Source organism: Carlito syrichta, unplaced genomic scaffold, assembly GCF_000164805.1.
Source record: "Carlito syrichta isolate Samal-C Ts95f unplaced genomic scaffold, Tarsius_syrichta-2.0.1 Scaffold305654, whole genome shotgun sequence".
In the NCBI taxonomy this organism is placed as follows: Eukaryota; Metazoa; Chordata; class Mammalia; order Primates; family Tarsiidae; genus Carlito; species Carlito syrichta.
In genome coordinates this window covers 697,754-721,640 of record NW_007249750.1, presented here as the reverse complement: position 1 = coordinate 721,640, position 23,887 = coordinate 697,754, and the positions used below count along the sequence as shown (strand labels likewise).

At 43.5% G+C, this 23,887-nt stretch overlaps 1 protein-coding gene across 1 annotated transcript in view; it reads left to right on the top strand.

Moving 5' to 3' along the window:
- The first annotated feature begins 8,445 nt into the window (after positions 1–8,445).
- HOMER2 (homer scaffolding protein 2) overlaps positions 8,446–23,887 on the top strand; it is a 42,875-nt gene continuing 27,433 nt past the window's right edge. Inside the window, exon 1 of the mRNA XM_008062097.2 lies at positions 8,446–8,597. The gene's annotated coding sequence lies outside the window, so the exon portion shown is untranslated. The remainder of the gene's footprint in view (positions 8,598–23,887) is intronic.

The following is a 23,887-nucleotide window of genomic DNA, read 5'->3' as shown; positions in this document are numbered from 1 at the left end:
CAAGACAAACACAGATTTTCCTTAGCCTGGCACTCAGACTCAATGACTGTCTGGCTTTTGCCCTCCTTGGACCTCATCTCCTGCCACTCTGTTCCTGTTGCCACACATGTGGCCCTTGCTGGTTTCTGAGCACACATCTGGTACCTGGGCAGCTGTTTCTCCTGTCATCTCATAAACTTAGCAGATTTGCTTGTCTCTGAGCAGGGGTAGAAGGAGATAGGAGGTGAGAGAGCAGTTTCTGTGCCAGGACCGAGGGGTGCCATTTGAATAGGAAATGACCTTGCAATATTGCTAGTATGTTTTGTTTTATTTCCTCTCCTTGGCCAAGACTCCCCCTTCCCTCATTCCCCCATAGTCTTTTTACCTATCCTGCATCCTCAGAGAAACCCACTCCTCCCCCATCCCCACCATTTCACACATTTGCCCTCTCTCTGACTTTGCTTCTCTGCAACTCTGCCTCTCCCCCTCCTGACTGTCCAGGTCCTCACTTCCCTGGACCCACTTGCCCCTTTTGGAGAGTTGGTACTGTTTTCCAAAGCACATGGTAATGGACCTGATGGTCTCTCTGGGGCAGCCTTCGACCTGTGAACCAGCCCCAGAACTTAGTCAAACCCACATCTCAGGAGGACCAACAGAAGAGATCCTTAAAAACTGCCAGGCACTCCAGGGAATAGTGTCTTTAATAAAGCCCGTCAGCATTTATCAGGGGCACTTGCCTCATTCCATTCCCTCATGTAAATGTGACTGACAAAAGATTCCCTAGTCAATGAACTGGAAGGATTTATGACAAGTGTTTCTTACATGAAACCTCTAGTTTACCAGGTTTATTAGTTGGGTGGTTTGGGGGCAGGTGGAAATAACTTTATTAGAATGGGCAGCCATGACCCACTTGAAGGGACTCGGACTAGGCAAGGAGCCAGACTTCAGTCTAAGGTCTGGCAGGTGCAGGCTCCCGCCAGGTAGTTGCCCATTGTTATAACAGGATTTATGGAATAATTTCTTGTGTCCCTACTAATGGTCAATTCTGCTTGTGTCATAAACTTAATTCCTTGGCCTTCTATTTCTGGACTGTGTTCTGCTCCATTATTCTGTCTACATATTTGCTAAGACCTTCCTGCTTGTTTGCTATGACTTTATATTTCGGTGTCTGAGATGGTTAAACCTCATTGCTCTTCATCTTCAGAATTTTCTTGACTCTGCTCAATATATTGTGTTTTCTGCATGAATAACCTTGTTTAGTTCTAAAACTAACCTTGCTGATATTTTTATTGTATTACATTTATATATTATTTTGGGGATAATTGATATCTTGATGTTGGTTCTCCCATTTAAGAATAGGATATGTCTTATTAAAGTTTTCTTCTGTGTGCCTTAGAAGGCTTTATTTTTACTTATTTTAGAGATGAGGTCTTGCTGTTACCCAGGCCAGAGTGCAGTGGTTATTCACAGTCATGACTGTGCACTGCATAGTGCACTGCAACCCTTGAACCCTTGGACTCAGGAAGTCCTCCTGAGTAGCTAGGACTACAGGTGCATACAACTTTGCCCAACTTATTTTTATTTTTTTTAAATATAGATCTTGGCCAGGCTCAGTGACTCAGCCTGTAATCCCAGCACTTTGGGAGGCCAAGGCAAGTGGATTGTCTGAGCCCGCGGGCTTGAGACCAGCCTGGGCAACTTGGCGAGACTTTGTCTCTACAATCAAAAATTAGCCAGGAGTGGTAGCACACACCTGTAGTTCCAGCTACTTGGAAGGCTGAGGCGGAAGGATCGCTTAACCCCAGCAGGTCAACGCTGGGGTGGCCATGAGTGTGCATGCCACTGCACTCCAGTCTGGGTGACAGAGTGAGACTCCAACTCAAAAAAATATAGATAGATAGATAGGTAGATAGATAGATATATCAATCTTGCATGCTTCTTAAGATCCAATGAATTGTATCTTTTTGGTTGCTGCTATAAATGGGATTTTTAAAAAATCCATTACATTTTCTATCTGGCTGTTTATGTATTAAAGAAAGCTATTGATTTTATTTCTTACTCATAATTTTATACCTAGCCACCTTGCTGAATTTTGGCTACTTATATTCATCTTTTCAGTTGATTTTCTTGGGTGTTCTAGATGAGTGATCATATTATTAGCAAATGATAATCTTATCATGTGGGTTTTGTGTGAAAGTAGAACTTTAATATGCTTATAAGTTAGATTACTTGCATGGGAGAATATATGAGAAAACACTTTTGTCCACATCCACTTTTTTCCCCAGTTCTCTATCCTGGGCTCTGGGGATTTGGCCCTGCTGGCTGGCATAGCCTTTTGGCCATCCAGAGTGCAGACCAGGGGACTGGTGAGCTCATGATGCTGGACCCTTGTAAGAGGTGCCCAGTCAAGGGCCTGTGTCCTAAGAGTACAAATTAGACCTCATTAGGTGTTGTGGGGGAACTTGAGGGACTAATAAGAATTCTTCTGGCCAGTCAAGGGGAAGAACATTTTGGGCCCAGCTATGGGCATGTACATTGGCATGGACATGTGAAAGTATGGATGATTTACACGTGCTAGAAGGAAAGCAATGGAAGCCTTTCTGGTGAGAGAACAGGGCCAGGTGTTCAGAGGCTTGTGACTCATGCCAAAGCACCTGGAACTGGTGTGGAGGACAGAGCCAGGGAAGACTCTGAAGCTGATTGGGCAGTGCCTGCTCCATCTGGCCTGGAGGGTAACCCTTCTCTTGATGCTGAGTGGCTAATATTTGAAGGGGCTCAAGACTCAAGACAGAGTCAGTAATTCAGGCACCTTATGAGACATTGAAATGCTGTAAGATAATGTCTGAAGGGCTTTTTAAAAAAAACTCAAATCAAATAGAAGTAGGAAAAAAAATCACAAGATTTTATAGATTCATGTCAGAAAAAGCCTGCAATTGAGCATTGCAAGTAAGGAATTATGATCAGTTAAAACATAATTTCTTTCTCTATTTTTTTTCCTGCAAAAAGTAGTCATGCCAGTTCTTTGCAGAATTATTTCACATGGAGCCAGAAATCGTTCAAAGCAGGAATGGCCTCTCTGCCGAGTGGTTTTCATATTCCAAACATACATATGTTGCACAGAGTGCCTAATTATTCTTGGGAACAATTACTGTCAGGTCCCCAAATGTGTTCAATGAACAGCAATTGGTATTTATTCAGCTCTAAAGAGACTATGCAGGAACAGTAGGTTATATTGTCTGCCTAAAGAAGTATTTTGCCACCCAGAAACATCTGCTTTCTATTTAAAGCACTGAACAAGGAATGGGAGTATATTTGAAATTTACTCCCTGAGCATTGAACACTAAAGAAAGGAGAATAAAATTGGATATGAAGGTAGTTTCTGTTCTATGATACACTCTCTTCAGCTTTTTCCTGCTGGGAAGGAAATGCGGGTTGGAAAGTTCTGATTCTCATGAATCTTTCTATTGATACTGATTTACACACTTATAGGAACTGACTTCTGTGTCCTACTTCCAGTTCTTTTACTTTCTCAGGTGGGGCAAAATACTATTTCAAAGCAAGTGTCTACTTTTCTGAATTTTGTGGTGAAGTTTGTAAAGTACTCTGATTTTGCTAAAAAAAAAAAAGATGTCCAGATTTGTTGTCCAGGTTGTTGCTTGAAATCATCCTGTGACCCTCGATTTTCTGTGTGGATGATACTGCCTACTCAGAGCCCTGTCAGGATTATTAAATATGCAGTCTGCTTGGTATGTAATAAACTTTCTATGGAGGACAATGTATTATCTACTGCTGTGTAATACATTGCCACAAATGTAGCAGCTTAACACAAAACACTTTTCCATGTGTCAGGAGTCAGGAATATGGCTTAGCTGAGCCCTCTTCTTCAGGGTCTCTTGCAAGGCTGTAATCAAGGTGTTGGCCAGGGCTGGAATCTCCTCTGAAGGCTCATCTATGGAAAGATCTGCTTCCAAGCTCACGTGCTTGTTGGCAGAATTTCACTTCCTCTAGGGCCTCGATTCCTGTGTAGCAGTTGACTAGAGTCCTTCAATTCCTTACAATGTGGATATCCCCAATATGACAATTTGATTCATCAAAGCTAGCAAGAGAGTCAATTGACAGTCTATGAGGAAAGAGAAGTCACAATCCTATGGAACTTAATCACACAAATAATATCCTGTCATCTTTGCCATATTCTGTTGGTTAAAAACAAGTCACAGGTCCTACCCACATAAGGGGATTACATAACAGCATAAACACTAGGAAGTAGGGATCAGCAGGAGCCACATCCAAAGCTGCCTACCACAGGCAGCTATTATTTAAGGAAGAGAGTATAACATAACGGTTAAGGGTGAGGGTTTCCATGTTACTTAGAAATGACATCAAATCTGAGATCTATCACTTACTCTGTGACCCAGGGCAGGTTACCTGGCCTCTCTGAACCCTGGTTTCTCTACTTCTACAGCACCTTCCCTGTAGGATCGTTGTAGTCCTAAATGAGAGAGAGAGCCTAGTTGAATGGTAAGCACTCAGGAAATGTCAGCTACTATTTTATTTATTTAATTTTTTAAAGACAGGGTCCACTCTGTCACCTGGGCTGGAATGCAGTGGTGCAGTCATAGTTCACTGCAGCCTTGGACTCCTGGACACAAGTGATCCTCCTTCCCCAGCCTCCTGAGTAGCTAGGACTGCAGGTGGATGCCACCATACCCAGCTAAGTTTTAATTTTTTTTTATTTTTTTGTACAAACAGGCTCTTGCTGTGTTGCCTAGGCTGGTCTCAAACTCCTGGCCTTAAACAATCCTCCCAATGTGCCAGAATTGCAGGCATGAGCCACTTTTCTTTTTCATTCTTGCCTTATTTTGTATTTTACTTTTACTTTTTTTGCCTTTTCTTGAAATGCCATTAGACCTTTTGGATTTTAAAAGAAGAACAGCATGGAACTCAGACTGAGAACATTCCAGTGCTGTAGATAATGTCCTGGGCAAAAAACTGCTGCCAGACTGGCTGTGCAGATCCTCCCCTGTTTGCTCAGGGCCTCTGGGCAAGGTCTTTGACCTCATACCTCCCTGCCATGGTGACCACCCTCTGAATGGGGCTGACAGGACCACAGTGCCCCTCCCACGTCTCTGGGACACCCTCAACGCCAGAGTAGCCACTTCCCTTGCAGAGGGCCTGACCATGGTAACCAAGAGTGTCACCAGCTGAGCCACCGTGCTCTCCCAACATCCTTGCATTTCTGGCTAGGGTCCCAAGGGCAGCCCATGATGACTTTGGTTTATCTGCAGAGCTGAGCAGGCAGATTTGGAGATGGAGCCCTTTTTATCTTCTCACCCTAATCATGCCAAACAGATGGCTGGCTGCTTTGCCTCTGCCTGGTCAGGATGCTCTACCATCTTCTGGTCTCCCTGTCCCTCCTCCTCTCTCTCTCTCCACTTTGCTTTCCTCACTTCCTCACTCCTAAAGGCTTCAGGGACAGAGAATACTTGCAGAAGGACACTGCTTGGTCATTACAGGCTGCCCTCTGTCCTGACCTTCACCTCTTTCTCTACCCCATTCTTTGCATCCAGGTATCCTGTTCTTCTTGGTTCTGATGTTCCCCCTGCCCCACCTGCCCCCAGAGCTGTGGGTGAACTTTCTGGAGTCTTTCTATGTCACCCACAGTCATATGTGTCATTCTAGAGGAGAGATACTGGCTAGGTAGGGACATCCCTTCTTTCATTTTTTTAGATAATCTGATAATGTCTAATTCAAGTGCCTCCCTAGCTTTCTTGAGGATAAAAATCATCTGGTGCTCTTACTTAAAATGGAGCCTCTTGGGTCTCTTCCCTGGAGAGGCCAGGTTCGAGGGGGGGGCTAGGATGGGGCCTGAGAACTTACATTTTTGGTAGGAGTCCCAGCTGATTCTTATTATGGAGACTTAGGAAACATTGGTCTAAGTGTGTGAAAACCGAGACCCAGTCCCTCTTCCTTGGTGTGGGGAATGGGCAGGACAATCTGAAAGCCTGGGCCCCTTTCCCAGGGAGGGCTCTTCTCTGATATGTGGGCCCTGGTTAAGCCCATTCAGCCCTCTGTAATAGGTAGAGACTTTAGCGTAATTTGATTCTTCAGAAATTTTTCTGTAGTTACTACCCTTGACATCACTCCTTTCTCTTATGTTTGCAAGAGAATACCGTGTGAGGCGTGTAGCGCGCTCCTGTAGTTCCAGCTACTTGGAAGGCTGAGGCGGAAGGATCGCCGGAGCTCAGCAGGTCGAGGCTGCGGTGGCCAGGAGCGGCCATGCACTCCAGTCTGGGTGACAGAGTGAGACTCCAACTCAAAAAAAAAAAGAATACCCTGTGAGGAAGTGTTTTCCTTTGTGGTGTTATACTTGAATGATTGGCAAAATGTGGTGCTGGGCTGGCAGTGGCATAGCCGGGTGATCCGCGAGGACTTGGTTATGAGGGCTTGTGTTTGTATGCACATGCACTCCCCACAGGCTGGCCTTTCTTGACAACAGATGTGGGAAATTAGAGTGACAATATTCCTTTTGTTTCCAACAACTGTCACCCAGCTGCTGGAGGAGTGTTGGTTTAGAATTGAGTGGATTTGAACTTGGTCTCTGTTGAGGGAATCAAAATGTCCTAGTAATTCACATCCCCAGAGACACTTGTCCTGCTCCAGCAGACCTAGAAGGGAAGTTTCAGGAAGCAAGGAATACTCATCTCTGTCCGTTTTTCTGGAACACTGGCCTCTGAAAACAGCTATATTGAAGTAGCATTAATAGCATGCCCTTGGAGAAATAGTCATGAGGGTTTCTGCATTTTTCTAAAACTGCAATTGATGGTTGATACTGCTATCCATGGTGTTACTCAGTATCCCTTGCATGAGGCTCAAATGGTAAAATGCTTTTCTAGGAAGTTTGTCTCCTAAGTACTTTATTTCTCATAACGACTTTCTGCAGTCAGGATGAATTCAAAGACTGCATTGCCTAAAACCACTCCATCTAGACACCAGAACACTTAAAAATTACTTTTCCTTTTTGGGTTTTTGGTATCCATTTAGGTGTCCTATTATTTTGTGTCTTCTCTTTTGACACTGTAAAGATTTTAAAAATTAATTTGTCTAAGTTACCTTATGATCTAGTTTTGTATCTCTAATAAGCACTTATTACATATCTATAGCATGAGTAATGGGACTGTTTTTACATGCTGCTGGTGACTTTTTTCTGTTTTTATCTTATTTTGAATACTTAAAAGATTTTTGAGCCAGTTTGCCTAAAGACACTTTCTTCAAAAATAAGTAAATGGCTGGGCACGATGGCTCATGTCTATAATCCCAGCACTTTGGAAGACCAGGCAAGGAGGCTCGCTTAAACCCAGGAGTTCTAGATTAGCTTACGCAACATAGTGAGACTTTGTCTCTACAAAAAAAAAAAAAAAAAAACAGCCAGGTGGTGTGTGCCTGTCATCCCAGCTGCTTGAGATGGTGAGGCAGAAGAATCTCCTGAGCCTAGGAGGTCAAAGCTGCAGTGAGCTGTGATTGCACCACTGCACTCTAGCCTGGGCAACAGTGAGACCCCGACTCAAAAATAAAAATAAATATATTGTATGATGAGTCTGTGTTCCATTTTGTGTTACTTTGTGAAGTAGATAATCTTAAAATATGCAATGCGGTAAAATTCATTACAATTTTTATTCATCTGCCTTGTTTCTTAATGCCTATTGTCAAGATCTAATTAATTCCCCCATTCAACAGAAGAAACATAGGTAGTATGCTAATTTGATTAGTAATCACATAAAGAGCTTACAGGCATATGAAGTGAAAAAAACAACTATAATATAGAGAGGCAAAAATAGCAGAAGAGATTTGATGAATTCTACATAAAACTCAAAAGGTTCGTAAGATGGAAATATAAAAGTTAAAGGCTCGGTCAGTTGGTTAAGTGGTGGTTCAAAGAGTTGACTAAAGAGATACCCACAAGGATATAAAGTAATTCCATCATTCACAAAATGTTGCAAATTTGAAAAGTACTTAATAGATATATAATATTAAGCTGCAAATGGATTGCAAAATCCTAAAATTGTTGCAGAAGCCCCCAAAATAAATTTGTTGCAAAATCTTTAAAAAAAGAATTGGTTCCAAAATTCTAAAAATACCAACAGAATGTCAGAAAAAGAATGGGACACTTAATAGGGATGCAAAACACTCAACAAGGAGTTGCCTTTTAAGCAAATTGCTCATTAGGCCACTTGCCTTGCAGCCTCAGGATGATAACAGCTAAATGGAGTGTGGGCTGCAGAAACTACTCTTTCATTTGTCTTTTTTCTCCTCTCTTCCCTTTTCATATTTTAATTGTCCTCATGCATATTTATCTTTCCCTATAAGCTATTTAAAGTCTTTTGGGGCAGTAGGTGGCCTAGAAACCATAAATCATACATTAAGTCATGTTCTATCAACTCACACGCCCACTCTCCTGTTGCAGAGAACAGCCCATCTTCACCACCCGAGCGCACGTCTTCCAGATTGACCCCAGCACCAAGAAGAACTGGGTGCCTGCAAGCAAACAAGCGGTCACTGTTTCCTACTTCTACGATGTTACAAGGAACAGCTATCGGATCATCAGTGTGGACGGAGCCAAGGTACCACCTCACTGGTTGATTTTAACATTCTCAGTCACTTATTTTTCCTCTAAGATGTTCCCTAAATCCTGCCATCTTAACACAGAAGTTACTGTTTTAATCATAATGTCTGTATAATCACATATCCTGTTATTTTTTCATTTAAAATGATGGCAAGTGAAAAAAAAAAAAGATTTCCCTGTTACCACACTGTCTTCATAAATAACATTTTAATGCTCATATAATAATTCCACCAAGAGCCTACAGTGTTCTTAATTTCTCCCCTGTGGATGGATATTTAAGTGGCTTCCAATTTTTTGCCATTATAGATAATGAGCATTTTCATGTACCAAATATTCTCAATTGTTCGTCACATACCATTGCTTTCTTTTGAATATTTCCTTAGGATACATTCCTGAAAGTAATGTGATAGGGCAAGATATTAACACTTTATGGCTCTTGATGCATATTGCTAAATTGCTTTCCAGAAGTGTTCTTTCTTCCAGCATGTAGGAGAATGCCAATTAGTGCATCCTTGCCAGCATTTGGATATTGTATCTAGTCTGGTTTTGGTATGTCATTAGGCATAGGACTTGTATTTTATTTTATTTTATTTTATTTTTGAGTTGGAGTCTCACTCTGTCGCCCAGACTGGAGTTCAGTGGCCATTCCCGGTTCACCGCAGCCTTGACCTGCTGGGCTCCAGCGATCCTTCCACCTCAACCTTCCATGGACTTGTATTTTATTAAATGGTTTTGAAGTATTTTTCTTTCCTGATACTTTTGTTATTCTGTCTTGATATTTTTACCATGTTATTGTGGGAGCAGAATTAAGAAGGGATGCCAGCAGAAATATCGCCAAGTCTTTAAAAAAAAATAAACCTACTGATTTATAGTCTCTTTCTGTCTTAAATCTATGTTCATCTGCTGGACATTTTTACATGGGTTATCTGCTGTCACCTGAAATTCAATCAATCTCAAGCGGAATTCTCCTATTTGTCCTCTAAGCTACCTCTCCATTTTTATTTCTCAACTATTTGGGCTAAGCAATGAAACAAAACACAGAGTCGTTTTGTTTTAAGTTTGTCAAAATGAATCTGCCTTTGAAGTATCTTCCATTTATGCCTTCTGTTTTAAGGTCATAACTCTTATCCTGGCACGATCTTGCTTGGACTCTGGCAGTAGCCTTCTAACTGGCCTCCACATCTCCCACTTGGCAGCCTGTCCAGACTTCTCTGTCAAGGTCAGCCTTCCTAGGAATAGAAAGCAGGGGAGTTGGGGGCTGGGCAAATATAATGGGGCCTGGGTGGAGGCATCTCCCTCCACGTCATGAGCATAGCACCCATTGGAATATCCCTCAGGGAAGGCACAAGAGCCTGCTGATGCTTCCTGATCTCTTGGTGAGGCCCCTTCAGCCCATGTTCTCTACGTGCCTCCTTGTGCTCTCCCCACCGTGGAGACTCAGATAAAGGCAGCTTGGCCCTGTGATCCTCTTCCTCTTCCTTCTAGTCTTTCCCCAACCCTTCTTCTTCCTCAGGAGAGGAGCCCAGAAGTCCTCATTTTACAGCTGAGGCCTAAGGAGAGGCAGTGACCCGGCTAAAGTCATGCTGCTAGGGAGGCTTGGCAGGCTGGGACTGATGCCCAGTTCTTTGGACACAAGTTCCCAGCTCATCGGGTTGAAACAGGCTTTTCCCTGGCTGGTAGAAGGGTGTGTTCTGAAACATGTCATTCGGGTAGTGTGTTATGTCTTTCCTTTTAGATAGCAATCACTGGTCTGCTGAACATGTCCAAAGAGACATAGGAACTGGTCTTTCCACTAAAGCAAGAAGGATGATAGCACATCCCAGGGTTTGGTGAGCAGTAAGGAAGTGTGCAAGTACCTGGTACACAGTAGGCAGGCACCTTGTGTTTGATGACTGAATATCTGAAAGGTGCCTTTATTATTATTTTTTTATTTTGGGAGACATGGTGATGCCGCAGTTGTAATTGCCACTTCTCTCCTCTGTGCTCCTGAGCTGAAATTGCCTGGACTCTTTCCAGGATGTTCAGATAGGAGTGAGGAGTCAAGATGACCTGCTTTCTTTTATCTGTAGATTCTGTCAGTTCGTCTGCCATCCTTAGATGGGTTTGTACTTTTGTCAGTCGAGTTATCCAAGGACATATTGGGCTTAAATATAGATAAAACAACTTTCTTAGAGCAAGTGCTTTAGTCCTACTAGCTGGGCTTTTAGTAATTTGTCAAAATGTCAGCCACTGTATCGTTATGGCTCTGCAGTTCCTGAAGGCTGTGAGAATGTGGTGGAGTCCGAGCCAAATGAGACAGCCATGAGAAATCAGATGGGTGTAGGAGGGTGGGCTAAGCCCCTAGCTGCAGAATAGAGCTCATTTAGGCTCGGTGTGGGAGAGCCATCAAAGTATAGAGACACTTAAAAAGTGGGAAATGAAAACCTAGGCCATGGGGTACCACTGGAATTCAGAGATCAAGCCAGAGGATCTGGGCTACCCCTTCCACGGTCCCTAGTGTCTGGTATTCCCAGAGCTCTCCCAGAACTCCTACTGTGGCACCAGAGAACTATGGCAGAGCCTTATCCTGCAAAAGGAAGTGTCATGTGGAGGAGCAGAAGGCCTTGGGGAATGGGGAGGTAGGATGGGCCTCAGTTGTTTAATTGCTGTCACTGGCACTTAGGGATTAGGGTAGGGAGTCAGTTTCCTGCCTGGAGAACTGGACTGCAGTGTACTGGGTGGTAGTCCCTACACCATCTCAGCCCTGCTGGACCCTCTCTCAACCTGGTAAGCTGCAACCTGTAAAACCAACAGCCCGGGTGTAGATCAGCTCCTATGCCTCCAGCTGCTCCACAAGGTGGGTGAACATGGAGAAAAGACCCCAGAGTGGCAGCAGCTATTGTCACTGCCTGGTCCCCTGCAGCATACTCCCTCCTCACCTATTGCTGAGGTCCTCATCTCCCCAGCCCCAGCCTTCCCCTGCCTGATACTCCAGATGGAAAGCCTGCCTTCCTATGGAGTAGGGTGCAGTATGCTGAGCTGACTGCTGGGCATCTGGCTGATGCCAGTACCTTCCTGTCATGGGCTCTTTTCTGTTGCCCTTGCCCGTTCCCACCCCTGCCTCTGTTCAGTTGGCTTGGTTCTGCTTTTGTCTTTATTTCTGGGCATCAGTTCTGGTTCCGTGTTCCCTGTCCACCCAAGCCTGGGACCTTCTCCCTCTCTAGCCACACGTCCTTGGCCTCACGCATGCTGTGGAACCTCAGCTAGGCAACTAGAGAATGCCATTGTGATGCCGTGCATCAGGCATGGATGCACGTGGACTGGGTGAGTATGGACACTTCCTGTCTTTCCCATTGTTGTGTCCACCATGTTGGGGCAATTCTACTTTGTTTTAAGCCTTCAGTCCCAATTGTTGATCCAAATGGAGATGACAGGTGACTGGATGCTTTTGGCCATTGGGGCTGTCACCTATGGGCTGCACCTCTGTGACCCAGGGCAGGTCTGATGCCCAAGTCCTCCCTCTCTATTGACCGGCCACATCAAGTCTCTGACCTTGAGCTTCTGCTTGACACTTCTGGGCCATATGTCCCTCCCAAGGCAGGAGGCTGCTGTGGGCTGGAAGGGGAAGGAGTAGATGTGCTGCAGTAACAAGTGACCGGTGTGGAAGGGACTTAGAGGTTTTGAGCAAAGACTGCGCCGTACTCAGCTTCTGTGTAAACTGTGGGCAGCCACAGAGCACAGGCTTCCGAAGGAGAAGAACTGTGAGTAGCAGCTCTCGCAGCTGTTGTTCCACTCCAGGCCCAGCCAGCTCTTCTGCCCTGTCCAAGCGTTGTCCCATTCTATTTAGGGTGAGGGGTGATGTGTAGAAGGCCTCTCCTTCCCCTAAGAGCAGTTGGTGTTGTTCATCATAGGACAGATCTGTACTCAGACCTGCTCTTCATTCTTCCTGAGACACTGGGGCTTTTCCCTCTTCCCGGGGACAATCTTTCACGTGTCAGTTCCAGCTGCTGCCTAAAGACGTGAGTGGGTAGGAATGCTGCCACCCTCTGTGGCCTCAGCACTGCCCAAACTCTAGGGGATTACGTGGATTCATTTCTGTGTAGGGGCTGCCAGGGGACTGTGAGCTCTTTGAGGATGGAGACCATGCCTTGCTTGACTTTAGAGCCCCAGCACCAAGCCAGAGTGGGCAATGCCATAGAAGTGGGTGGGGGAGTGAGTGGGCGAGTAAGACAGGCCTGGCCATGTCCTCTCTAGGCCTGCAGCAGGTGTACTGTGTCCATGGAAGGACAGCGGGCAGGGTCACTACCAAGTGGGACCCAAGGACCAAAACCTTAGAATAGACCCCTGGCTGACCTTGTTCACAGACAGTGGACAGATGGGAGTTGCATGAGGACATCTCCCAACTCCCAGGCTCTCAGAGCACTACCGTGAGCCACACGCACATGCCAACAGCCATGTGATTTATGGTGTGTTTTGGGGAAGAACAGCCAACTCCATTATAAAGAAACTCCATTTTCAGAGCATTTGTTAATTGAGCCATCACACCACTTGATTTCATTGTGCTGTTGGCACTTTTTCCAGACCGAGTTAATCACTGCCATCCTTAGGAGAAACTGCCTGTGCCTGGGACACGACTTGCCTGAAGCAGGTGCTTCTCCCGGGAGCTCTGGATGACTCTGCTGCCCTTGGTTCTCAGTTATTTATAGGATCACAGAAACCTATATTGGAAGAGACCTTAGAGGTCACCCATCCTACAAATATTTAGCTGCACCCACTGTGTCACAAGTACTACCTAATCACATTGGTTCAGAGGATATAAGCATCTGAAACCCTGACGTGTTTGGTATTTTCTCCTGGGAATGTAACACATTCAGGTTCCCTCTTCCATCATTAGAGTTTCCCCCTTTGAATAAATATAGAGCATCTTCTGTTAAGGCAGTAAACTTATGGAAGGTTCCTAGCACACAGTGGGTTTTCAGGGAATGCTGGTTTATTTTCTTCCCTGTCTGTGCTTTAAAGAAAAAAAAATCTATTAAAAACTAACCTGAAAGCAGACAAGAAATCTCTCCTTTTTTTTGAGTTGGAGTCTCACTCTCTTGCCATGCTGGAGTGCCGTGGCACACTCACAGCCACCCCAGCGTTGACCTGCTGGGCTCCAGCGATCCTTCCACCTCAGCCTTCCAAGTAGACAGAACTACAGGCACATGCTACCATGCCCAGCTAATTTTATTTATTTATTTATTGTAGAGATGAGGTCTCACCAAGTTGCCCAGGCTGGTCTTGAACCCGTGAGCTCAGGCAATTCACTCACCTAGGCCCCCCAAAGTGCTGGAAATACAGGCTGAGCCACTGAGCCCGGCAAGATATCTTTTAATTGCTGTAACTCAGTCCGGCCTTTTGTGAAAAACTTTCAAGTTTGTCTAACTTCCATCTCCTTGAATTGGGAAAGACTTTCCATGAAGAAGAATCCAGTGGGCTTGTCTCCCTCCCCGTTTCATGAGCAGCTTCCCATGAAATCCAGAGCAGGTGAGACTAGAGACAGGAGGAGCTTTCTTCAAGTATAATGGCTCTTGATTACTTGTGTTTTGTGCATTTTTTGAAAACTTCATTCCAGTGATCTGCAGGAATTGAGTCTTTTGCTAGGATGTTCTCCTTTCTCTATGAAAGTTTCAAAGATAACTTACAAAAGAGGAAGGTATACATAGAGACCCACGTTAAAACATATGCCCGATACTTTGCAGAGCAACCCCTTTTCCCTTCTGACTTCAGTTTCTCCCCCCAGACTTGTCCTCCCCACTCCCCAGGGAGGCATAGTTCTGCATTGTATACTCCACTGGCCCTCACCCTCCATGCTCTCGCCCTTGGCTACCAGGGCTTCATTCTTCCTTGGTTCCTTCTGTCTTTGTCCTGGCCACCTCTGCTCTCCTAACATGCTCTTCCCTGGTTGCTAAGTCAACCTTCTCCACCAGGTCTCGTCTCGTCTCCCTCTCTTCCTTCCCACTGTTTGACATCCCTTCACCTCTCACCTCATGGACTGTTTGAACCCACGAGTGTAGACACTTCCTGTTTCTCTATCACAATCTTTCAGTGTGTCCATGTGCAGGAAGGGTACTACCTGTTCTTTTTCACAAGCCCCTGCTCATGCTGAAAATAGCCTCCCTGACAGCCTTGTTTAAGTTTGTGTACTTTATTTTTAACTGTTTGTATGTACAATTTAATGTCTAATAATAATGTAAACCCACTTGTACCTACCACCCAGTTGAAGAAGTACATCTTCTACTTCTACAGAAATCCCTCTATGGGCCTCTCCCTAATTATATGGTCCTTCCTTCCCCCCCGCCCCCCACCAAGAGATTACCACTCTCTGGAAATTTATAGTAAGCATTCTCTTGCTTTTCTTTATAGTTCTGTCACATGCAAATATATTCCTAAAACAGAGGTTGGCAAACTTTTCCTCTAAGGGCCAGAAAGTATTTTTTTTTTTTTGAAATCAGGTTGTAGAGTTTCTGTTGTAGCTATTCAATTCTTTTGAAGCAAGAAAACAGCCATAGAACAATAGGCAAATGAATGGGCATGGCTATGTTCCAGTAAAACTTTATTTATAAAAACAGGCTATAGGCTAGATTTGGCCTGAGGGCTATAGTTTTCTGACCCTTGACCTAAATAATATATTATTCAGTTTTGCCTGTTTTTGACTTTTAAATAAATAGAATTATACCAGAAATGTATACTATATGTGACTTCCTTTTTGGTTTTGTTAACCTAATGTGAAATCTTTGTGATTAATTCATGCTGATTAATTTGATTAGCCATGGTTAGTTCTCCTGCTGGATTAGTATTTCGTTGTATAAAAACACCACAGTTGGCCGGGCATGGTGGTCAAACCTGTAATCCCAGTACTTTGGGAGGTCAAAGTGAGAGGACTGCCTGAGTCCAGGGGTTTGAGATCAGCCTGGGCAACTTGGTGAGACCTCTACAGTAAATGAAAAAATTAGCCAGACATGGTAGTGTGTACCTCTAGTTCCGGCTACTTGGAAGACTGAGGCAGATGGGTCGCCTAAGCCCAGCAAGTCGATGCTGGGGTGGCCGTGAGCATGTCACTGCACTCCAACCTGGGTGGCGGAGTGAGACTCCAACTCAAAAAAACAAAAACAACAACAACAACAAAAATACAGTTTATTCCACTGGTGGTAACATTGTCTTTACAAGCACTGCTACTGCGAACATTCTTGTACATTTCTCCATATACCTGTCCCAAGATTTCTCTTAGGTATATACTGAGGAGTAGAGTTGTTGGGTGGTAAGAATGTTTATTTTCGACTTTACTAGAGTAAGCCACATTATTTGTCAGTGGTTTTACTAACCTATGAGGACTCCTTTTGCCCCACATCCTTGCTCACACCCTTTGTATCATGAGAATATTTTGAATTTGGTTAGTATGTAATGGTAATGCAAGTTCCCCACTGAGCTTATAACTTATGTCTAATCAAAGGCCTATCTAGGATCTACAAGGAACTCAAACGCACCAAAAGGAAAGAAACAAACAGCCCCTTTAAAAAGTGGGCAAAACGCCTTTGGGAGGCTGAGGTGAGTGGATTGCCTGAGCCCGCGGGTTCGAGACCTCCCTGGGCAGCGAGATCTCATCTCTACAATAAGTCAAAAAATCAGTCGGGCGTGGTAGCGCATGCCTGTAATTCCGGCTACTTGGAAGACTGAGACGGAAGGATCGCCGGAGCCCAGCAGGTCAAGGCTGTGGTGGCCGGGAGCGGCCACTGCACTCCAGTCTGGGTGACAGAGTGAGACTCCAACTCAAAAAAAAAAAAAGTGGGCAAAAGACATGAATAGACACTTCTCAAAAGAAGATATATAAGCAGCCAACAGACACATGAAAAGGTGCTCAGCCTTACACATCATCAGAGAAATACAAATCAAAACCACATTGAGATAACACCCAACCCCAGTAGGAATGGCCATCATTAACAAAACAAACAACAACAAATGCTGGTGAAGATGCGGAGAAAAGGGCGGAGAAAAGGGAACGCTTCTATACTGCTGGTGGGAATGCAAACTAGTGCAGCCTCTTTGGAAGACAGGGTGGCGATTTCTGAAAGAACTAAAAATTGACCTTCCATTGATCCAGCAACTCCCCTATTGGGAATATACCCAGAGGAACTCAAATCATTCTACAAAAAAGATACCTGCACATGTATGTTTGTTGCAGCTCTATTCACAATAGCAAAAACATAGAACCAACCATGTTGCCCATCGAAGCAGGACTGGAATAAAAAAATGTGGTACATATACACAATGGAATACTGTGCAGCCATAAAGAAGGACAAACATATGGACTTCGCAGCAACTTGGATGCATCTGGAGTCGATCATACTCAGTGATCTATCACAGAAACAAAGAACAGAGTACCATATGTTCTCACTCATAAGTGGACCTTGAGCAGCTATAATACTGTAAGAAATGGATTGGCAGTAGTGAGAAACTGTCAGTGGGGGGGATGGTATTGGCAGTTGAGGGAAACTGCTAGGGGAGGGAGGGGCATACCTTATCAACAAGGGTACCTGCATAATCAATATTTGTATACCTAACCCTGAATTGTACCCCACATCTTTATAATAAAAATAAAACAAAATAAACTTATGTCTATTAACCCTCCTCCCCACCTCATTCTCTCCAGTCTCCCAAGCGAAGGCTCCATTCACTCTCTCAGAGCTAAGCCTCCCTCAGTCTCCTAGATTTCCAGGTCTCCTCATCCCCAATCCTAAACCTCACTACTGCCCACCCAACCACACTGTATGCTCACCACTACACTCCCTGAGTGGACAAAAGGTCTTTTCATACAATGCACACTTTCTTTCACGCCTTCATTCCTGAGGAGGGTAAAAGTCAGAAGTGAATCATAGCCTCAAAAGAGAAACAAAGGCATTAAGTGGATTCCAAGTGTAAGAGCAGTTAGCCAGAAATGGTGTGAGGACCAGAGAGGAATGTACACAGTAGTGTGTCCTTTGAAGCTTCTGTCTGCCCAACTTTTCAGGAAAGCTTGATCTTGATGTGCTGAGCTAAGTGTGGCACAGAATGGAGTTCTCGTGTTAGTGGGGAGTAAAGGAGGAAAACTCTGGGGTTGTCCATTTTGACCATATGATTGCCTTGGCTAACTGTCTTGCTGCTTTCATGAAGGTCTGTATGCTAGATTTTCTGGGAGGACTGCTAGCAAGTTGTCTCGCTGAGTGTAGAGATAGGCCTACTGCTGTGACTTGAGACTTTTCAGACCAACTACCTCTGGTACGTAGAGCAATGTAGAAGGATGGTAGAGAGCTAAATGGTAAATTTTCTTTCCATTTCTTCTCTCTCCTCCTTTTTCTTCTTTCCTTCTGGATCTAGAAATTCTCAGAACCTTAGCTGGACATGGTGGCTCATGTCTGTAATCTTAGCACTTTGGGAGACAGAGGCAAGAGGATTGCCTGAGTTCAGGGGTTCGAGACCAGCCCGAGCAACATGACAAGACCTTATCTGTACAATAAATCATAAAATTAGCCGGACGTAGTGTCGCACGCCTATAGTTCCAGCTACTTTTGGAAGGCAGAAGGATTGCCAGAGCCCAGCAGATTGAGGCTGTGGTGTCTGTGAGCATGCCACTGCACTCCAGCCTGGGTGACAGAGTGAGAGTCTGACTCAAAAAAAGAGAGAAAGTTTCAGAACCTTTAGTAAACTGCGAGGGGCCAGCTAGAACACTACAAAACCTGGGGAAGCCAACCTGCGGAAGAGTAGTATGTGAAATAGCAGGTTTTCATTACTTTTTCCCTCCTGGCTAACGTGGGATCCTGTGGGTTTGGTAAATGCACAGGCATCTCGATGCTGGTAACAGTGAGAGGTAACCATACTCAACCAGGATCAAAGTGATCCCCCAGCAGAATAGACATGTCAGTAGAGAGTGAGGAAGAGGATAAAACTCCCACTGCTAAATTTTGATGATTTCCTGCAAGACCAGCATCTTGTATCCCAAGGATGAACAGACTTCTCATCCTCTCTGGACTGCAGTGGTAACTGCACTGTGCAGTATTGTGGGTAAGAGGAATAGCCTGGGGGGGGGGACCAGGAGATGTAGGACCTAGGGGACAGAGAGTTCTGGGCAGGTGATTACTCTCTCCTCTTGGAAGACTGGAGAAAACGAAGTGGGGTGGGTTTGCTGGGCATAAATTATGGGCTCTGGTCTGATCCTCAGAATTTTCTCCCCACTCCCGCCCCACCCATGATATAAAGGAGGGAGGAACTAGATGGGGGCAGTTGGTTAGGTCTGGAATTGTTGGGATGAGTATAGGCATATCTTGTTTTATTGCATTTCGCAGATACTGTGTTTTTTAAAAATTGAAGGTTTGTGGCAGCCCTATATCAAGCAAGTCTCTGGGCACCATTTTTCTAATAGCAGTGTTCATTTTGTATCTTTGTGTCACATTTGAGTAATTCTTGCAATATTTCAAAGTTTTTCATAATTATTATATCTATTATGGTGATCTGTGATCAGTGATATTTGATGTTACTATTGTAATTGTTTTGGGTCACCACAAACCATACCCATATATGATGGTGAACTTAACTGATAAATGTTGTATGTGTTCTGACTATTCCATCAACCAGCCATTCCCCCATCACTTTCCCTCTCCTTGGGCCCTGAGACACAACAATATTAAAATTATGCCATTTAATAGCCCCACAATGGCCTCTAAGTGTTCAAGTGAAAGGAAGAGGTGCAAGTCTTCACTTTAAATCAAAAGCTATAAATTATTAAGCTTAGTGAGGAAGGCACTTTGAAAGTCAAGATGGGCCGAAAGCTAGCCCTCTTGTTAGCCAAGGTGTGAATGCAAAGGAAAAGTTCTTGAAGGAAATTAAAAGTGCTATTCCAGTGAACAGACAAATGATAAGAAAGCAAAACAGCCTTATTGCTATTATGGAGAAAGTTTGAGTGGTCTGGAGGGAAGATCAAACTAGTCATCACATTCTCTTAAGCCAAAGTCTAATCCAAAGGAAGGTCCTAACTTTCTTAAATTCTACAAAGGATAAGAGAGTTGAGGAAGCTGCCGAACAAAAGTTGAAGCTGGAAGGCTGAGGCGGAAGGATCGCCAGAGCCCAACAGGTTGAGGCTGCGATGGCCGGGAGCGGCCACTGCACTCCAGTCTGGGTGACAGAGTGAGATTCCAACTCAAAAAAGAAAGAAAGAAAGAAAGAAAAGTTGAAGCTGATAGAGGTTGGTTCATGAGGCTTAAGGAAAAAAGCCCATCTTTATAACATAAAATTACAAGGTAAAGCAGCAAGTGCTGATGGAGAAATTGTAGCAAGTGACCCAGAAGATTTAGCTAAAATTGTTGATGGAGGCTACACTAAACAATAGATTTTTCAATGTAGACAAAGTAGCTCTATGTTAGAAGATGATGCCATCTAGGACTTTAATAGCTAAAGAGGAGAAGTAAATGCCTGGCTTCACATCTTCAAAGGACAAGCTGACTCTCTTGTTAGAGGGTAATGCAACTGATTAAGTTAAACCCAATGCTCATTGATAATTCTACAAATTCTAGGCCCCTTAAGAATTATGGTAAATCTATCATACTTGTGCTTTATAAAGGGAACAAGGAAGCTAGGATGACAGTGTATCTGTTTATACTATTGCTTACTAATTATTTTAAGCCTACTGTTGACACCTACTGCTCAGAAAAAAAAATTTCTTTCAAAATAATACTGCTCTTTGACAATGTACCTGGTCACCCAAGAGCTCTGGTGGAGATGTACAAGGAAATGAACATTGTTTTCTTGCCTGCTAACATGTTTATTTTGCAGCCCATGGATCAAGGAATAATTTCGACTTGCATGTCTTATGATTCAAAGAGTACATTTTGTAAGGCTATAGCTGGTAGATCTGGGCAAAGTACACTAAAAATCTCCTGGAAAAGATTCACTATTTTAGATGTCATTAAGAACATTTGTGATTCATGGGAGAGGTAAAAATATCAGCATTCACAGGAGTTTGGAAGAAGTTGATTCCAACTCTCATAGGTGATTTTGAGCCGTTAAAGACTTTAGTGGAGTAAGTAACTGCAGATGTGGTAGAAATAACAAGAGAACTAGAATCAGAAGTGAAGCCTGAAGTTGTGACTGTATTACAGCAATTTCATGATAAAACTTCCATGGATAAGGAGTTACTTCTTAAATGGAGTTGCTTCCTATGGATGAGCTAAGAAAGTGGTTTCCTAGCCAGGCTCAGTGGCTCAGCCTGTAATCCCTCGCCTTTGGGAGGCTGAGGTGAGTGGATTGCCTGAGCCCGTGGGTTCGAGACCCGCCTGGGCAGCGAGACCTCATCTCTACAATAAATCAAAAAATCAGCCGGGCATGGTAGCGCATGCCTGTAATTCCAGCTACTTGGAAGGCTGAGATGGAAGGATCGCCGGAGCCTAGCAGGTTGAGGCTGCGGTGGCCGGGAATGGCCACTGCACTCCAGTCTGGGTGACAGAGTGAGACTCCAACTCAAAAAAAAAAAAAAAAAGTGGTTTCTTGAGATGGAATCTACTCTTGGTGAAGATGCTGTGAATACTGTCAAAATGGCAACAAAGGATTTAGAATATTACATAAACTTTAGTTAATAAGGCAGCAACAGGTTTTGAAAGGATTGACTCCAGTTTTGAAAGAAGCTCTCTTGTGGGTAAAGTGCTGTCAAACAGTATTGCTTGCTACAGAGAAATCTTTCATGAAAGGAAAAGTCAATCAATGGGGCAAACTTTACTGTTGTCTTATTTTAAGAAATTGCCACAATCACCCTAACCTTCAGTCAACCATGACCCTGCTCAACATTAGGACAAGATCCTCCACCAGCAAGAAGTTTATGACTAGCTGAAGCCTCAGATGATCCTTAGCAGTTTTTAGCTAAGATAAGCTATTTTTTAATTAAGGTATGTACATTGTTTTTTAAGACATAATGCTATTGTCCACTTAATAGACTACAGTATATTGTAAACATAACTTTTATCTATACTGTGAACTCCAAAATTTTGTGTAACTCGCTTTATTGTGATTATTCATTGTGTTGTAGTGGTCTGGAATTGAATTCACAATGTCTGAGGTATACCTATGCTGGGGGATGTTGGAGTGCTGGGGAAGTAGCTGTAGCTTGAATTCTGTTTTGGCATATCTGAGCACAGTTTTGCTTAATTGCTGTAAACAGCAACTTTATGAGAGGTTGCATGCTTCCCATAAACAGTTTAGAAAAATGTCACTTGAGGCACATAGTGAATTGCATATCTGTGAACCTCTGCAGATTCAACACTTCTGCTTCTGAGTAAGGTCTACAGTGTTTCCTCTGACAACAACTAGGGAAAAAATATATAAATGCATTTTAAAGGCATCAGCTGTAGAAATGATGACTAGAGGGATTAAAATTCCACAGAAGTGAGGATCACCCAGAGATGACAATCAACAGCTCTTTTCTCTCTTGGGAGCATTTGTCAATCCTGGGTGCAGGCTGAAGATTAGGGCTTGACCCCAGTAAAGGGATACTGCTGGGGGAAAGAGAAACTAATGAAGAATTTAACAACTGTACAGGGCTAGACAAAATTTGGAGATTTCAGGAGTATCAAACCCACAGCTGGTTTTCTCCACATGTCATTTACTGAATTCCTAGTCTGTGCAAAAGTGTAAAAAGTTAGGCTGCACACTTTTGATAGGCAGAGTACAATTATCCTCAGATTTACAGTGCCCAGAAAGCAAAGACATGCCAAGGTGTCTGGGGGGAAAAAATTGTACAGATATGAAAGCCCCAGAGAGAGTAAGGAATTGACACTGGGGACCTGGGCACTTATTGATTCTGGGAGCAGAGGCTGAACTTCCAGTCTTGCTCCCTGGGAAAAGGCTACTGCTGGCAGATGGAGAAACCAGCAGAGATTTTGCTGTCTGCATGTAGCTTGAGTGACAAAATGGGAGACTTAAGTGGATTCAAACACATGGCCAGTTTCCCTTTCAAGATTTGCCAAAGTTTGAAGACATGTGGATTTGGAAGGCTACAGAACTAAGCCAAAAACCTCTCAAGGACAGAACTGAATTCCCAATAGTATTTTAGGACAGAGGAGATAAACATGTACCAGGCTCTCAACTGAAATTTCTAAAGATCCTACCCTAAAAACATGGGTAAACCAGAGGTAGACTGAGTCTTACCAAACTGAAAGCTAGCCCTGACTCAGCTCTGTCCCTGAATGAAGTAGGAATTCCCTCTGTACTCTACTTGCCTTGCAAAAGAAAGAGAAAATTTTCTCTGGTAGATGATAACATTGTGTGGGGCCTTAACAGTTCTATTATACCTGTTTTCTGATATACAGTAAATAATTACTAGATACACAGAAAGCAAGACCATATCCCTAAAGTCAAGAGCAAAAAAAGATCCAGATGATAAAAAAAGATCCAAAGATGACCCAGATGTTAGAGTTAGCACCAAGGATTTTTAAAATAACTATGATTAGTATATTCAAGGAAATAGAGGGAAAATAGACAAAATAGATGAAAGGAAGGAGACGATCCCCAGAGACTTAGCATTTTTTTTTTAAAAGATTAAATGAACATTCTAGAACTAAAAAATACAGTGTCTCAAATTAAGATCTCCACGAATAGATTTAACTGCAGATTGAATACATCAGTAGCCAGAACTGGAAGGCACATCAATAAAAAATACCTACATCAAAACAGAGAAAACCAAGAATTGGGGAAAAAATAATTGAGTGTAAAAAATGCTGGACATACTCAAAAGGTCTAGCATGTGTGTAATTGGAGTCCCAGAGGAAAGACAAGAAGAGAGAATGGAGCAGCAGCAATATTCATGGAGAGAATGATTGAAAATCTAAAAACTGATGATGAGTCTGCAGATTTAAGAAGGTGAATGAACCCCGACCATGATCAAGAAATTTAGCTCTTGAATCACTTAACCATTACTTTATAAGTAATTCATGTTCTGTACTCTTTTTAACCACTTATTAGTTTCATGACTTCGAACAATGCACTTGATCTTGTTGAGTCTCAATTTCCCCATCTGTAAAAATGGAGATTAGATAAAAGACCATATGAAAAAATACCTCTGAAGCCAGGCTTGGTGGCTCAGCCTGTAATCCCTGGGAAAAGGGATTTTGGGAGGCTGAGGTAAGTGGATTGCCTGAGCCCATGGGTTCGAGACTCTGGGCAGGTGAGACCTCATCTCTACAATAAATCAAAAAAAATTAGCCGGGTGTGGTAGCGCGCGCCTGTAGTTCCAGATACTTGGAAGGCTGAGGC